General features: G+C 39.0%; 1 pseudogene; it reads right to left on the minus strand.

Annotated features, from left to right (window-relative positions):
* Window positions 1–15,521, minus strand: part of LOC109837802 — a 17,511-nt pseudogene extending 1,990 nt beyond the window's left edge.

Consider the following 17,912-nt stretch of genomic DNA (forward strand, 5'->3'; position numbering starts at 1 on the left):
TATTGCTACCTCTTTTTTTGGTTATGTAAATTACCTATTCATATGTTTAATAAAGATTAACCTAACTAAAACACTCTTATACTTGCATATAACAAAGTCGTCAAAGTATATATTTTTTTACACTTATATTTGCATGCATATTAATTAGACTTAAGATCTTTTTTAATGTATATTTGAGTTATAAGTTTTCAATACAGTTATTGACTTATTCCGTGAAAAAATGTAAAAGCATTCCATGTACTTGTTGTATATAACATTTAAATGTTTTAAATGAGAGTGCTCAAAGTGCACAAAGTTCTCAAAGTGGTCAAGTGCTCAACGTCTAGATCTTAAAGAGGGGGATTTTTTTTTTTTTTAATGTTCAACTGTATCACTAACCCGTGCTTGGCCTATATAACTTATATTTATGACATAATATGTATATTTAAATTTATAATATAAAAAATAAATTAATATATACTAGCTTATATGTGTGCATAAATATTGTATATAAATACAAAAGGTCTTAAAAATGGAAAAGGGGGTGAAGTTAAGAGGAAAAAATATGGTTGAGAGAAGAAATCACTAGCCCATGATTGGCATGGGCTAAAAGACTAGTTTAGAAGAACCAAAGACAATCATTGTTAAAGGTACAAAATCATAAAGAAGAATTTCTATGCATTTGTGAGTACAAAGACTAATATGTTCGTGAATAGAAAATGAGAAGGTTGGATCAAGAGAACTTGAAGAGGAAAGTATCAAAGAAAATAAACCTACCTGATAAGAACTACAGGAAAAGGATAAAAAGGTTATATATATGCAGAATTTGAATCCCTCAGTCATGTATAATAGCCTTTGAAGCTCTCCCATAGAATCAACAATTTTTTTAAATGATAAAATAATGAAGGACAACACACTGCTGTAAGGGTGTTTAGAGCATATCAACATATGACGTTATGTTCCTATTTCCTAAGAAATAACCTATTTGAGCTTTCATTTTGCATATATCACATGTAACTTACATTTTTGAAGTAATTTGCAACTATACTCTTTAATGTGCAAATTAGTAAACATTTGGTGAATGTTAAATGTTAATAATGTTTACATCATTAAAGTTGGTTTCTATCATTTACAATATAAAGTATATTATTTTAGCAAGCATTTCAATTATCTACTTTGGTGCTAACTATAATGAAAAAGTATAACTTTATTCTTATTAAAAATTTGTTTGAATAGGTGAATATATAATACATTTATCATTGCCAAAATAATGTGAAAGATGAACTCAATACTTCAAAAAAAATCGTACATTTTTAGATGAAAAGAGCAAGTTTGCTAAATAATTCAGAAAAGCACATGCAGGAAAATATCAACAAGGCAAGGAAAATTTTGCAATTTGTTTAAGGGTTTTTTGCATATATACCCCTCAAATCTTTCATATTTGCAAATTTACCCCCAAATATTGGTATTTGCAAAATTACCCCTCAATTCTCTCGCATTGAGCTTTTCCACCCCTCTCACTTAACAACTTTGGTTTTTAAACAATGAAAATGTTACAACCTAATTGAAAATTTTTGAAAATTTCTAACATTGTACAGTTTGAAAATCAATATTGTTAAATCGGAGGGATAGAAAAACCTAATGTAAGAGGATTGGGAGGTAATTTGTAAATAACAAGATTAGAGGATTAATTTGCAAATATAGAAGATTTGAGGAGCATCTATGCAAAAACTCTTTCTTTAATATATAAGGACACACAAAAGAATCTACAGAATAGTTGTCGCCATAAACTTCAGTTCATTGCTGTTGTGGAATATCAATCAAATGTCCGCAAAACACTACGGAAGTAAACATAGTATTCATATAAAGCAATTGCATACATTAACTTCAGGTATAATAATATTGGGAAAAAAATTCGATATACTACTCACCAAAAATGACAGCGGTTAGCTCGACCAATGCATGTACGTAACCACACACAATGATGATCAAATTGAAGGACACATCTGCAACATTTATGGCAATGCTTTGACCGTGGAGGCTGCAAAACAAAATGGTATTTACAAGTGTGTATATGGTAATATTGGTAAAAATGCTAGCATAAAAGTCACATTTGAAAGCTTGAAGAATATAGAAGCACACAACTTCACACGCATAACGATGATAGGTCCCTGTAATATGTACTATAGAATAAGTTGCAATGGTGATATTCATGTTTGGAGGATGATTAGTTGCCTATGCCTAACTTTGATTAGTTAAATTCTAAATTATCAAATGAATAGAGAAACAAAAATTTAAAAGAGATGCTCGCACAAAGGTCATATTTGTGGAATTTGAAGCATCACTAAAGTATTTGCCCCTGACGATAGTTACTTTTGTGTAGTTAACAGAATGTATGTTGCAGGGCATTACCTCATTAACTATTGAAGAATAGAAGACAACTATCCTTGTGCATGCTCACAGGAATTAAAAGATGAAAATCCTAGTGCACAAGACCATAATTGTATTTATAACACACAGTACATCATTAAAAAAACAAAATGGTGAGATATACTGATTGAAAATGTTAAAAAAAAAACCATCATGGAAACAGGAAAGATTAATTAAAATAGAAAAAAAAACCAGACATAAAAGGAAAAAATTGTTTAGAGACTTCTATAGGAATAAGACGGAGAAGTTGACCTGGAAAAAGTCAAAGGTGAACCAATAGATGAATCCTAAATCACAATGTCTATTTCCATTTAATGAATAGGGATAGAACCAATGCATTTGATTAGAATAGAATAAAAGATACATGGTACTCCAATATATATAAATAATATTGCAAGTGCCATTATATTCAGAGATTGAAAATAAGCCAAAGGCAACTCCTTTTAAATTAAAGATTCAACCAGTCAGGAGAAAAATGTAGGCATAACAACAAATAGGAAAAACGACCGAGGAACTTTGTTGTGTTTTCCAGTTTTCAACACTATCAACAATAAAATATTCATAAGGTTTATGTGCCAGTTACATCAGCTGAGGGAATGAAGATGATGAGCTTTCTTCTCATCGTTTATCTTAGAAGCTGTCCTTCTAAGAAAAAGGATTTACAATTCAATCGGATACTAAGAACCTTGAGGACAAGTGGTGATGCCAATATGCAACGCTGAAACAGGAGATAAGTTATTTCAGGCACTCCAAATAGATGATTGAACTTCAAAAATAATTCAAGAGATATATACCTGTATGCAAAATTATAAGTACTGTTTAATAAAGTCTACCCAAACTAAATTCTAAGTCAATCGCAGCAATGTTTTGAGGACTGAGCTGTGGGACATTTTTGGTCTCAAAAAAGTTATTCGTTGCTGATTAAAAGTTAGTTTAAGGAGGTCAATGATTTTTGACATACAGATAGTGGAATCTGCACTAGAAGGGCAGCAAACATGGATATTGTGAAGTCATATGGACGTACATTCCAAATGCCCAAACTATGACGTAAGGAAGCTTAGTTCATAGGGAGAACAAGAAAAATGTAATGTGCTGAAACATCCTACTGATGAATATAGAAAATACTCATGAAAGATCAGTGGCGAAGCCTTTTTTTTTCCTAAAGGAAGGGGCCAAAGTACAACTGTTATACATCAATAAAAAAATCATATATGTAAGTAGGTGAAAGAAGAACCTAAATAAAAACTTTACAAAAAAATATTTTCGTGAATACTAAATCATTTCAAAATATTCACCAAGCATTGAATGCTTTAATTTTCTAAAATTTCTTTTTGAAAATGTATCAATTCTAGTTGGTTTTCCATAACCACGATTGCACGAACAACAAACTACAATCATTTTGAAGACCTGACAAATTGACAATAGCCGATAAATTATACCATTAAACTTATTTCAAAGAATAATAACAAAAAGTGAAGCAAGTTAACTATCACATTGATAAAATAATTGCAAAGGTGCATGAAGATAGAAAAATCATTTCAAAGTTTGTGAAATTTAAAGAACCCCAGCTGACAAATTTATCACAAAATATAAAGCCATATGAAAATATAAAACTCATTTCACATTACTATAAAATGCAAAACTACAGGAATTGGCCATTTCTCTATTCTACTTTAAACACGAAGAAAATTACATGAAAATATGATGTGGGTATATATAGCCTTTTTTCCTCCATATTAGTCCCGAATCTTTTACGCGCTTTGAAATTAGTCCCTCTAGTTAGAGGCTAGTTGAAATTAAGTGAATATTCTGTCATCTTTTAATATTTCTTGGTGCAATTGCAGTTATACCCGTACCATTCAAGCTCAAACCCCAAAAAATACTTTACTGGAGCAAAATTTGGTGAAAGATTATGCAATATTAGACTTAGATCCACTAGCTTTGAACTTCTCTTTGGCAGATTTGTTCTTGATTTTGGTTAATTTAATAATTACTCATCCTTGGCTAATCACTATTCTACCATGGCAACAATTTGGATGATAAATATGACAAAGAGACTAATTTCAAAACACTTTCAAAGATTTGGTGGATTAATTCCAAAATATAAAGATTTGGGAGACTAATTTCAAATATGAAAGGTTTGAGAGACTCATTTCAAATTTAAAAGATTTCGGGGACTAATAATGAAACGGCATATACATATATATCTTTGCAATGTTGTGCAGGACATGCCCCACCCCACCCCCCCAACCCCCCTAGCTCCATCATTGTGAAAGATTATTATTAAACATATAAAAACCCAAACTTGTGAAACTTAGTCAATTTTACCTGAATAACGTTACAATAAAGGCAAGTCCAGCTCCTGTTGCAACAAAGAACAAGAAAAACATTAGTTCATAAACAAATGACTTTACATCCATCTACCCGAGTTCTTGTGCGATGAAACCATGTTTATCTATGACATCAATAGCCTGGAAAAGAAGAAATGAAATCACTCATACACCAAGAACATCAAACATTTCCTGGTTGAGCTTAACTTTTCTAACATTCTCATATTAACGCATTTGCCAGTCCCTTTCCAATCCATCTATTACTATTATTTAAGAAAAGCCTTTTTTTTGTGTTCTATCCCTATATAAGTCATCTTTTAGAAAAATTCCAAACATATCCCAAAATTGTACACACAATTTCCAATAATTTCCACCTTTAATGAAGGACAAATTTTGAAAAGAGGCAACAATAACTTTGTTAGCGATACACCCCAATAATGAACCGGCCTCTAACGGAGACGCAATACACAAAAATAAAGGCAGCAAGATCAACCAGCAGTACTCACAGCATTAATAACGTGGTCACTCCTTCGGAGCTACTCCACGGTGCCAACGACGGACCGCCAAATTCTTTTATATTATCCCAAAAGAATAGATCCAAGAGGAACACCCTCTACTGATCAAATACACTCCAAAACTCTCACAAACTCTCTTTTATGTTTTCTCTTAGCTCTTACTATAAAGAGGAGTTGGTTTCTGGATGAGATATTCCTTAAGAGTGTAGGGCCCTATTTATCATGCTGTTCTTGAGGAAAAACACCTATGGCACAAATATATACATATTATATGTGCGGCACCCGCCACTAATAATTAAAATATATTGTGGGAACCCACAATCCTTTATAAAAATTTCTTCAACCAAATGGCTGCCCACCGAATTTGATTTTTCTTCTTGCGGCCGCCTTTGCTGGCGCCCCACTTTTTGTTTTCATGTTGCGCTGGGTCAAAAAAGGTTGGGCGTACTCACTAATCTCCACTTGAAGATTTGATTGGAATGCTCGAACATATCTTCACACCACTCTTGGTGACCATCGGATGTCATTATCTTTTTAGGCGTCTTGCACGCGCCCTCAACATTACTCGCAACACGCAGCGCCATTATGAGGCTGCACAACAGCCTCACCTTCTCGAGTGGAAACTGGCGCGTCAGCATATCGGCCGGGCATTGTACCTCCGTATCAAATCTTCACAAGCTTGAACTCCGTTCCTGCTTTGCGCATCTCCGTATATATGGCATTGGTGCTTCACGTCAAGCGATGCTTGCCGAGCATGGAACTGCGTCTGTTCTCTGACAGTGGAATGGGCACTCTGGTACTGTCCGCAGTGAAATGAAGTATTTCGTCAAAGCTTACTCCAAGCCGAGAAAGAAAAGCCTTCAACCATAGCCAACGTCCTTTGCTGCCTCTGCTGCAGACACGTATCGGGCTTCAGCTCCATGTCGACAAACCACAGTATCTGTAAGCTTGGGGATCTCCAACCTTTTATCGCTTTCACCACCCAAGAATGAAGATGTAGCCGCTCGGTGCTCCTTCCTTGAATCTTATATCCCGCTGCGTAGTCCTGCATCACAAAAAGCCCTTCTAGCTGCCCCAAATCTGCCCCGCCATACTTCAGACAATGGTCGGACGAAAGCTTCTCGAAGTAGCGTGAGAAAGACTCCACTTAGACCGCCACCCCAGTGTTGCTCCCGTGATTGGCTCATGTGAAGCCGGCTCACAACTCCCTCACTCCTTGTGCAATATCTGGCCTCCGTGCCACACCATCGCATACATCAAACTCCCGCACGACAGATGCATTATGCGTCTGTTTGCAGTGAACTCGTGCTCTTCATCAGTCTCTGGTGCTTGGGTCTTCGGATACTTGAAATGACTTCAAACGGCGTGAGCCCACCGGTTTAGGCTTTCTCCATGACCAAACTTTTCAAGGAATCTTCCGTTCAATGTGGCCTTCTGAGACAACCTCAAGCCTCCGGTGCTTGATCTGTCTCTGATGATCCTCATCCCCAGAATCTGGTTTTTGCTGGACCCAAGATCCTTCATCCCGAAGCCATCGGAGAGACCACCCCTCTGAGTTCCTCAATGGCGGGCCCGAGTTCGGGCCCTGCCACATCAACATATCATCAACATAAATTCAAGATATTACATAGGATTCTTCATATACTCTTGATGAAGCAGCAGTGGTCTGTTTGTCACATTGAGAAAACCGTTCTCCTCCATTTAAAGTTTTCGAAAAAACTTCATGTTACCACTGTCGCGCGGCAGCTTGCTTCAGGCCATACAAGCTCTTGCCGTAAAGGCGACACACGAGGCCCTCCCTGCCCTCGTTCCTCGAAAAGCCACTTGGTGTGATGCATATAGATTTCTTCCCCCCCCCCCCGTTCCCCCCCAAATCCTCCATGAAGGAATGCCGTCTTCACATCCATCTTGTTCTAGTGGAGATCTCGGAACTGGCCTATAATGCTCAGCACAGTTCGGATTGTGGTCCACACTTGAACGACCGGGAGCGAAAAACGTCAGAATTAATCAATCCCTGCTTTTCCTGTTCATAGCCCTTCACCTACAAGGCCTCGCCTGTGTAGCGTCTCCGTCCATCGCTTCATCCTTGACCCGATAAATATCACCAATTGTGAAGAGCCTTTCGCCCTCGCGCCGAAGCTTTACAAGCTCCCAAGTCCATTTCTTCATTCAAGGACTTTACATTTCTCCTCCATGGCAGGACTCCCACTCGCCGACTCGCCCCAAGCTTCTGCCGGCTCTGCGTTACCTGCCTCATAGCTCTCTGGCTCATCCATTACTCAGTCTAGGAAGGAAGGTAATTCATCCTGGTGGAAAGCTACCTCTCTGGCGACCCTTGGATTCTTGCGAGCTTTGCGAATTGCCGATCGGCAACCTCTTGGCTGATCCTTGCTTGCTGTGCATCCCGACGCTTGTCTCTTCGGTCTCCGTCTTCCTATGCTGATTGGGTATGCTCACCGCCCGTCCTCACTGTCCAGCAATGATCTGGAAAAGAAGCGGGGAGATAGCTGACCTCCACTCACCTCTTTGGTCTTGTACATCGCATTCTCATGGCAATACGACCAGTCACGACAGCTGCCGCCACCATCCTTGCCGCATCGTGAGATCCCATGAAACGGCTACCGCATACTCGATTCTCCTTCCAATAGCCGCGATTGCAAGAGAGCTTCTTTGACTTGGATCAAGCTTTGCACGGTCTGCAGGATTGGTCATGATCATAGGCGTCACAACGCAAATTTACTCGTAAGCTGGCTCTAGCTTCAGCTTTCTTTCCGGTCCAAGCTTCTTCAGGTATCCCATAATGGAGAAGCTCGCGCATGGCCCGCGCCGGTTGATCAAGTATGCCAGCAGTGATTGACGAGCTTCAGCCCAAAAGCATCTTGCGGCAATCCGGATGTGATCCTTCATACTTCCTCTGACGTCCGCGGCCGGCTCCAACGGATATCTTAGGTGCGGCCGATTCATGCCGCTTCCGCCACTCCGTGCTTGCTGCAGGTGTGCTTGGCGACGGTCATTCAGTCTCCGAAAATCCCACGGGTAAGACGAGCAGAAGTTTCTCGACTTCGTTGCGCCTGCAAATTACTCGGCCTCCATATTCAGTACACTTTAGCGCACTTACAGCTTGATCTGCTGTATCGTTCTCCACACGAAGGCAAGACCCATTCTTTGAAGATGATAAATTACATCATGACTTGTGCTTTCAAAGAAGAGCGAACACCCACAATTTTCTCGTTAGGCATCATCAATAAAAGTCGACAAAGTAAACGAGAGTTACCAAAGCAATGGCGGACTTGCGCGCAGTGTCCCCACACGGTCGCGTGTGCACCAACTCCAATTTCTGCCAGTTTTGCGAGCCGGTCCGCTGCTCTGTTCGAAAGCTCACCTTCTTTTGTTTGCCTAGGATGCCCAGTCTCCTCACAGGAACGAGTCCAGATCGATTTGCTTCAGACCCGGAAAGCCTCTCTCCAGCCGGCCATAATCTGCGCATCCCCTTGTGCCCTCAATGTGGCCAAGTCGTCGCATGGCCAATGTCATTGCAGTCGACGAATGATTGATGTGTATGCTTGTCCTGCCCAGCAGCAAAGTGGTCGATCTTCCGCGATTGGCGATTCTGTAGAGAGACCCCTCGCCGTTTTTGCCGTGTGCCACCACCAGGGCACCCTTGGACACCTTTCCAGCTTCTTCTGCCTCGAAGGATACCTGCTCGTAACCGGAGTCAGTCAGCTTGCCCGGACCTGATATATAGATTTACGCCTGAGATCTGGTACAGTGCCGAACATCATTCAGCGTACAACGGTGGATCCCCCCTTCCATCTTGAGGGTACAATTTCCCTTCCCGGAAACTTACAAGTTGATCGTCGCCAGATAGACTGTCCCCAAGTCCTTCTTCACGAAACGATGAAGCAGCTTTTGTTGTGAGGTTGCATGAAAAAGATGCGCCAGAGTCGATGACCACGCATCACTTTTGTCTCTAAGGATAGGAGAAGTGCATTAATCCGTCTCGTGCATGAGATTGGCTGCCCGTCAGCCCGATCATCCCCTGCTGATGCTTGAACACTTAACTCTGCAGTCCCGTGCAAAGTGGCCCTTCTTTCCGCCATCTGAAGCACTTCCCTTCACCGGTAACATTCGGTTTAGGCCCTTTAGACTTCCCTCTGGATTTTGATTGGCCTCGTCGTCCCCTACCCTTCTTCTGTTGCACGCCCTCGCTTACCTCGACATGGCAGAGCACTCCCACTGCTGAGGGCCTCAGCTCTGAGACTTCTGCCCGGCGAGACTCTTAATCCAGAATTGCCCCAACCACCTGTGGTCGCAGCTTCATCTTGTCATTGCCATTCAGCGTTGCTCACCGCCATTACCATATTTTTCCCATGAATCTGGGAGACAAGAAAGTAGCAGAAGAGCTTGGATCTACGTTGCCGAACTTCTAGATCTACTGCAGCAAGCCTGTTGCACCACAGCCTGAAAATTCGTTCAAGAAGTCCGCCCACGCGAGCTCCTTGCTGCATCTTGAGATTGAATAGCTTCTTCATCAGGTCTACACCTTATTTCGAAGCAGACGGCTTCTCATACAGCGCCTCCAAGGCCTCCATCAACTCCCTTGTGGTGGTCGCATGCGACAGGACGTTGTAAGTCACATGCTGGTGAAGGTTGAGCCTGATGGTGGCAAGTGCTTTACGATCGAGCACCTTCCACTTATCGTCGTCCATCTTCTCAGGTTTCCCGCCTCTCCTTGGCAGGGTAGGAAGAGCATCCTTCTGGTACAAATAGTCTTCTATTTGCATCCTCCAATACCTGAAATTTTAGCCGCCGATACTTCTCAATTCGAAGCCTGTTGTCTTCAACTGGTAGATCCCATGCGCGAAAGATTACGTCTTTCCCGTATTCGTGAATAGTACCGTATTCTCCGTAATAGTACCGTATTCCGTGAATAGTACTGTATCCGTGAATGTCCCGTATTCGTGAATAGTACCGTATCCGTGAATGTACCGTATAGTGAATAGTGCCGTACACATGAATAGTGCCCAATGCCTTAAAAGAGTAAATATTAATCTAACTTATTTTCTGATGTGGAGGATCCACTTTTAGTGCGCAGCCACAGAGCATTACGATAAGCAGATATATATACTCTAAGTCAGGCTCTGATACCAGGTTGGTTAGGATACACCCCAATTAAGAACGCCTCTAACGGAGACGCGCAATACACAAAATAAAGGCACAAGATCAACCAGAGTACTCACAGATATACGTGTTCACTCCTCGGAGCTTACTCCACGCGGTGAGGCACGACGACGCCAAATTCTTTTATATCCCAAAAGAATAGATCCAAGAGAACACCCTCTCTCTGATCAAATACACTCCAAGAACTCTCACAAACTCTCTCTATGTTTTCTCTTACTCTTCTATAAGAGGAGTTGTTTTTCATGGGATGAGATTTCCTTAAGAGTTTAGGGCCCTATTTATAGTGTTTGAGAAAAAACCTATGCACAAATATAATATTATATGTGGGACCCGCCACTAATAATAAAAATATTTGTGAGACCCACATCCTTTATAATATTCTCAACAATGGCTTGCCACGGAATTTGATTTTCTTTTCTTGTGGGCGCCCGCCTTTGTGGGCCCCACTTTTGTTTTCATGTTGGCTGGGTCAAAAAGGTTGGGCGCCTGACATAATTGTCTTCATACCTAACCCCAGTATCTCATAACTAAAAAGTTATTCACTAATTCATAACTAATCCTACTTCTGAAATACCATACACTTATATTATTTCGTGGAACTATTTATAGTACTTGTATTAATATTAATCATTAAGGTACTACATAATTTATTTATTATGCACAAGGGTGTATCATATCATGGACGCATCATGCGCAACAGATTACGAGTTTGGTATTATGTCAAGGAGTTTCTCAGATTTCATCATTTCTGCATATTTTGAGTTTCCTTGGGAAGAACTGTTCAGCATCAACTTTTCCAAATGTCTTAAAGTGCCAATTTTCAGAAGATGTAAACAGAACTCTTACATGAGCAGTTAAAAAGGGATTAAATGAATCCAACTTTTTTCAGATCATTGATAGGAAGATGCTGATGGTAAGTAATACTCGAAGCTATTGGAATCTTTATCATCTGCAGTGGGAATCCAGGTATCATAAGAATAAACTGTCAACAATATGTATGCAGTGTTGTAAATAGCGGCCAATAGCGGGGCTATAGCGGCGCGAATAGCGGTCGCGGCCCTTCAGCGCTACGTGTAGGGGTTTCGCGGCTGGCTTAAGCAGGAAAATCCGCTATTCATTCGAATAGCGCATAAAAGCGGATTTTAGCGGGTTAAAAGCGGGTTTTCACGGTTAAAAGCGGATTTTCGCGGTTTAAAGCGGATTTTTGAGGTTAAAAGCGGCTAAACCCGCCATCACACATATTATGATGCTATATTTCTTGAATTTCTTCATAGTTTCATTCATACAACAAGCCTACTAATTGTTATTTACTGATAATACAAGAAATTTACAACTAATTGAATTTTTAGATTTTTTATGAATTTTCTTATTATTTAGGATATTTAAATATATTTAAATTTAACCGCTATTTGACTGTGCGCTATTTGCGGCGATTTCGCTGCAATAGCCCGATATAGCCTTAGAGGTACCTCGCCGCGACGCGCCGCGATCCACTATCAGCAACCTTGGATGTATGCCATCTAGCGCTAGTTAATGTGATAAATGTTGATAGGCAGGTCACAGATGATAATCACCAATAATCCACATTGCAGAGTACCGTATCACAGCCAGGAATTTACATTGCTGTTTGTTTCTCTTTTTTGGTGGGTATGTTTGTCTCTGTGTAACAGATGGAGGGTGTAACACCGTCACAGCTAATAATTTACTCTTTTCTTAATTTGATATAAATTCTTAAGGCACTATTCATGTTTGTGCACTTCTCCAACTAATTTTAAATGCACCACTTTTTATTTTATTCACTAAAAAAATTATGTTAACCAAAATAATGAGTTACGCCACTAATAATGGCTTTAGTGACAAAGTATGAGGTCGCTTTAGTGGAGGCCTCATGTTCAAGACCAGTCTAGATCCTTTTTCCATGGGAAAAAAAGAGGACTTGTTTTTTACATTGAATGAAAACTATAACCCGACTGACAGTAGGACTTCCAGCATATCAACTCTTTATCATCTGGGCTAGACAATGGGAAACTACAGGACTGCATTGGTCCATTGAAAAGATAGAAAAAAGGAACAACTCTGGCCTTCGCTTCAAGCATTAGACGAGTTCATAGGTCCACTTCAAATTGGAGTAGCTGATCATTTACATAAGTAACACAAATGTACTCATGCGTATTTAATAATCACCAAAAAATAAAGTCGTAATAGGAAAATTCATACAATTCTGTCAGGTTAACGATAGAGGTCACAGACAGGTATAACCAAACAGGGCTCAATATCCTGCTAGAGTTATTGAAACGGTAGTAGAGTCTTATATTCACTCATCATGTAATTACATAATGCCATAAGCTCATCTCCACTGGAACCACTAGTACCTTCCTTGTATTCATGCTCATAGTTTCTCACATCTGTCTTAGCAGCAAACCATATATTCTAAGGGTCATATCTACCTTGTCTACTGTTTGTATATAGTAGTCCAATATAGTTTTCAATTATAAGTAGCATAACGATTTACCAGTCAATATAAACCACATATTTAAAATGCTCAAATGTAATGATAAAAATCCCCTTAAAATATCTCAAACATCGCATATTTAGAAAACCCTTATTACTTCCAAAATCCATGTATTATACTTTTCATAGACGAAAGCACAAGATACATATGAAACTTATGTTACATTTTGAAAGATCGACTACAAGGACAAGTATACAGATTTATATTCAGAGTAAAACCACTAACAAGCAATGAAATTAGTCAAATAAGCATTTAGGGGGGGGGGGGGGGGGGGTGGGGCGCAGAGATGAAAATTTTTGCCTTCCTCATGGATCGCGACAAAACATAGTTATTTCCATAATCATGGAATCAGGCTCGACATGAAGCATTCATCATAATGATCTTTTAAAATGTTGTAGAGTGAATATAATAAATCAACAAATTCCAATATCAGCAGCACAATTCAATTTTGTATAATCCTTCAGAGATGTGCATAAACCTGTTGCAACGAAAATAACTTTTCGTACCAACCTTGCTCTTGGAGTTTAGTAAAGGAAAGCACTACACACTTTAGTTCCAGTAACAGTATATGAAGAGCAAGAAAAAAATATTTTTCAATATAGCGCTCAAATTCAGTACAAGATATTTTATTGTATTAGCTATAAAAAAAGTGTCAAATATTCAAATAAACTCTAGAGGATGGTAGAAAGTAATTTTAGTGCATCTAAAACAGAGTAAATCCTAAACATAAGAGGTGAAATGCAACCTACAGATACAAAAGTATTCTTCTTCAAATGGTTTAGGTCCTTCATTTCCTCCTAGGAAGAGATTTTCTTTACACATTCTCCCAAAAATTGGGAACTTCGAATATCATCATGGCTCAATGGATTTATTGATTAGTCCAAAATTCGGATATTAGAGAGTTGGACTGAAGAAGATATCAGGAGGTGCAATCGTGTTTAGTGCAAGGTTTTAAATATTGGTTATCGAAAATTTATCGGACGGCCAAAATTCTTATCGGATAGCAAAAATCGGGGATATATCGGGGATAAGTAGTATTTATCGGAGTGATATACTAGATGGTGTATATATATAATATAATAACTAAAAAATATAATCTAACCATGCTTAATGAAATATAAACATACCAAAATGTAAATCATCATGTTTAGAATCACTAACCAATTATAGAAAGCAAAACTTGCATCTTGACCGCACGATGAAACCATTCGATTGCATAGCCTTACTTATCGGCCGATAATCCCGATAAAAAAACCTTACTTATCGGCCGATAAGTACCGATAACGCCGATAACTCCCCGATAACTTGCCGATAACTCCCCGATAACTTGCCAAAAACGATAACCGATTAAAAATCCAAGTTATCCTATCGGAGAGCTCCCAAATCCGATAACTCGGCCGATAATATCGATTATCGGCCGATATTTAAAACAGTGGTTTAGTGGAATTAATGATTCCATAGGATCTATTAATGTATAGAAGCAGACGAACCCACACAAACTCGTAGATTATTCTCACTTCTCCATCCATCTGTATTCCCATCTTTGATAAATCAATCTTTTTTTTATTTTCTCATATCAATCAAGTTTGGGACCAGGCCATTTCTCACATATAATATTGAATAATGTCCATTGCAAACTTAAAATAATAATAATAAATAAATAAGAGAACCACAAAGACGACATAAATTAATAAGAAAAAATCATCTAGGATTCTAAAGTTTTGTACCTAGTAGATTGCCCAGGAGGATAAAGCTCCATGACTATTTTCCACCATGCCCATGGATTTGTTTGGAAACTCCCATCTCGCCAAAGAGTTATTGTCTTTGCTTGATCATCAGATGGTAACAAATGTAAGACACGCCAAAATAATTAATTAAACAATGTGGCGCAAAAAAATCCGGATAAAACAGAACCCTGACTTCGAAGTGATGGACGCATTAACAACAGTAGCATGAGCTTCATTCACGGCCCTCACAGCATCAATCACGTAACTAAACAAAAAGGGACTCTGCAAATTAAAGCAGCATCTCTGAATTCCAGCGAGGTAGAAACTTTCCATGTGCTCAAAAGACGATAATGAAAGAAAATAAAACGAAAATAGGAGGTTAATAAGATATCGTTACCAATGACCGTGCATCATTTTCTTCGTCAAGAAATCGTCCCAGAGAAACAAGGGGGAGGCGAAGGTCGCGTGAAGGAGAAGAATGAATACCCTCAGTCCCCATTTGATTCTCGATTCTGCGATTTTGAAAACCAATGTGATCAAAGGGCAGGGAAAATGGAAAGAAAGATGGAATTTTTAGGGAGGGAGAGAAACGAACGGCGATCGGGGAAGCTAGAGGAGGAGCGAGAGGGGCGGTCTCCGGTGAAAGAAAGGGAACATGCTCTCATCGGCGGCGAGGTCGAGAGCGAGGACGAAGGAAAAGGAACGAATGAACTCAAATGGGGAGGGAAATAGGGTTCGTGCTCCAAGTTCAATTCGGAGGAACCTAAACAAAAATCCGAGCCCAGTTTTTGGAACCAGTTTCGCTAAGAGGGGCTAGTCATCTTCAACATCACAACAACATTTGGGATTCGGATATTACTGAAGCGGGATAATTTAAAAAAAAATAGAATATTTTAGTGGGATAATTAAGAACAATTTCCTAAAATGGGATTGTTATAGTCATTCTAATGTTGAAAAGTAATCTCCAATCAAAGGCAAACAAATGTCCACATTATGCATAATCGAGTCAGCATTTCAAGATAACCAATGGCCTAATTCGGTCGACTCGACACGCCGACATCTTACGAGGTCGACTCGAAAGGCGTTACGTGTCGACCTCTAACTAAGGCGACTACTTAATCACCCCACTCGACTGTCCATTCAACCGACATCTTACGAAGGCGACTCAAATGGTTGTACTTCTCGACCACTAGACGAGTAGAAAGACGACAAAATGCCTCGAGCCCACTCCCGCGCACTGGCAACCAATCACCAAGCAATAAATGTCATTAAATGCATTATGGACGCCATCATTCCTCTGCCACTACCAGTCTTTATGACACATCGGACTACGTCGGCACTGCACACCCTCAATCACTTCGCATTAAATACCAAATTGACATCTCCTACACTCGTCAGCCGACACCTATAAAACAGAGGCTGACGTGGCCGTCATCCCATACTTGGTTGAAGTTACTATTATACCATTCTACCACCACTATAAATAGGGATATTATTTTCAATAATAGGGTAATATCTTTACATCTACTCACTATGCTTAAGAACTATTTGTTAGTGTTAGATAGGTGCATTGCAGGCAATAATTATATATTGTAATAAGACCTATATGAATATAACATCCTTGTTCAAAATGATAGTATGGTATTTTGGCTAGATTTATCTGGTATTTTAATACAGATAAAATCCTTAGAATGATACTAGACTATTAGACATTTCGGATATGATTGTAATGAAGAGATCTGATTTGTCGCTAATGTATATTCTAAAATATTCCTAGTCGATGAAGTGTTGAAATGGGACATCAACACTTTGGGAGGACTAGTGTATACTCTATTCCTCCTTTGGTAGGATGATGATCCATCTCTTAGATCATTGATGTGAGACATCAAGATATAGTATACAGGTGACTCATTAGTGAATGAGTTGACTGAACGACTCACTGAGAACATCTAGTTGGTAATTATACTTAACTGTTAAATAGAAGTTCTCAAGTGATATAGTACAAAGTAGTCTATTGACCAGAGGCATGAGTGCAATATCTTACATGTTAGTATAGGTGTACTTAGACTTTTACCTAACCACAGTTCTCATTGAGTTGTGCATAACGGTTCTTGTTGGGTGCATCCCGAGACATAAGTAGATATTAAGATGCCAAGATGGAATTCATCTCTTCCAGTATAAGGGGTTGATGTCATAAAATTGTTTGATATAACTATAGCCAGGAAATCCTTGGCCGATGTAAATAAGATAAACTGAGTGTCAGTTTAATCTTATAGGTTATGAGTTTAATATCAACAAACACTAATCGAGCTATTAGGGTTTGACGGTTTTCCATATCCTAGGTTCGATAGTTTGACATGGTTTGACGAAGAGACCGGACTGTACGGTATTATCACTAAGTGGTCCTGATAAAATTATGTAAGCATCTTGCATACATTTATCACAACTTATACCCGAGTAATCTTCATGTGTAGCTAGCACATTTGTTGTACTTGTGGATATGATCCACTGCCGAGTCTTAAGTTGGGCCCTAGAGTCACACCAAGCGCGTACTTGAATCCTATGAAATATAATTTATAGAGTTAATGCGTATGATTGATACGCATATATGATTTGATCGGATACATATAAACGGTTATGTATATCGGTAAAATCAGAATGCTATGTGCTTAGGAAATGAATTAGATTGTTTTTCCCTTAAAGTTAACTTTTAGTCAACTAGTTGATTTTTTGGTCAACAGTTGACTTTTGGTCAACTCGTTGACTTTTTGGTCATATGATGACTTATTAGTCAATGATTGGAAAATTACGAAATACCGTATTGATATGGTATTTTTATTTATAAAATACACACTTCATTATACCTTGATTAATGAGTCATGAGATGAGTCATTAAGGTGGTTTGATTTGGGAACATGGTTTTAGCACATAGTTTTGATTCTTCATGACTCCTTGCATGACTCATGAGATGAGTCATTGCATGACTCATGAAAGGAATCATTATATTTAGATGACTCATGGCATGACTCGTGAGATGAGTTATGACATATCTCACTCTATATATATGAGCTCTCTCTCTTATGAAAAGGTTAATGAAAAATTGGCTAAGTGGTTTTTTCCATAAGAGAATAAAAAAGAGAGCTCTACCTCTTACTAAACTCTAGCAATCTTAGAGTAAGAGGAAGTAGTAGGATATTAAAGTACCCCGGGGTGGATATCTTACCTTGTGTCTCAAGAA

Source organism: Asparagus officinalis, chromosome 4, assembly GCF_001876935.1.
Source record: "Asparagus officinalis chromosome 4, Aspof.V1, whole genome shotgun sequence".
Classification (NCBI taxonomy): Eukaryota; Viridiplantae; Streptophyta; class Magnoliopsida; order Asparagales; family Asparagaceae; genus Asparagus; species Asparagus officinalis.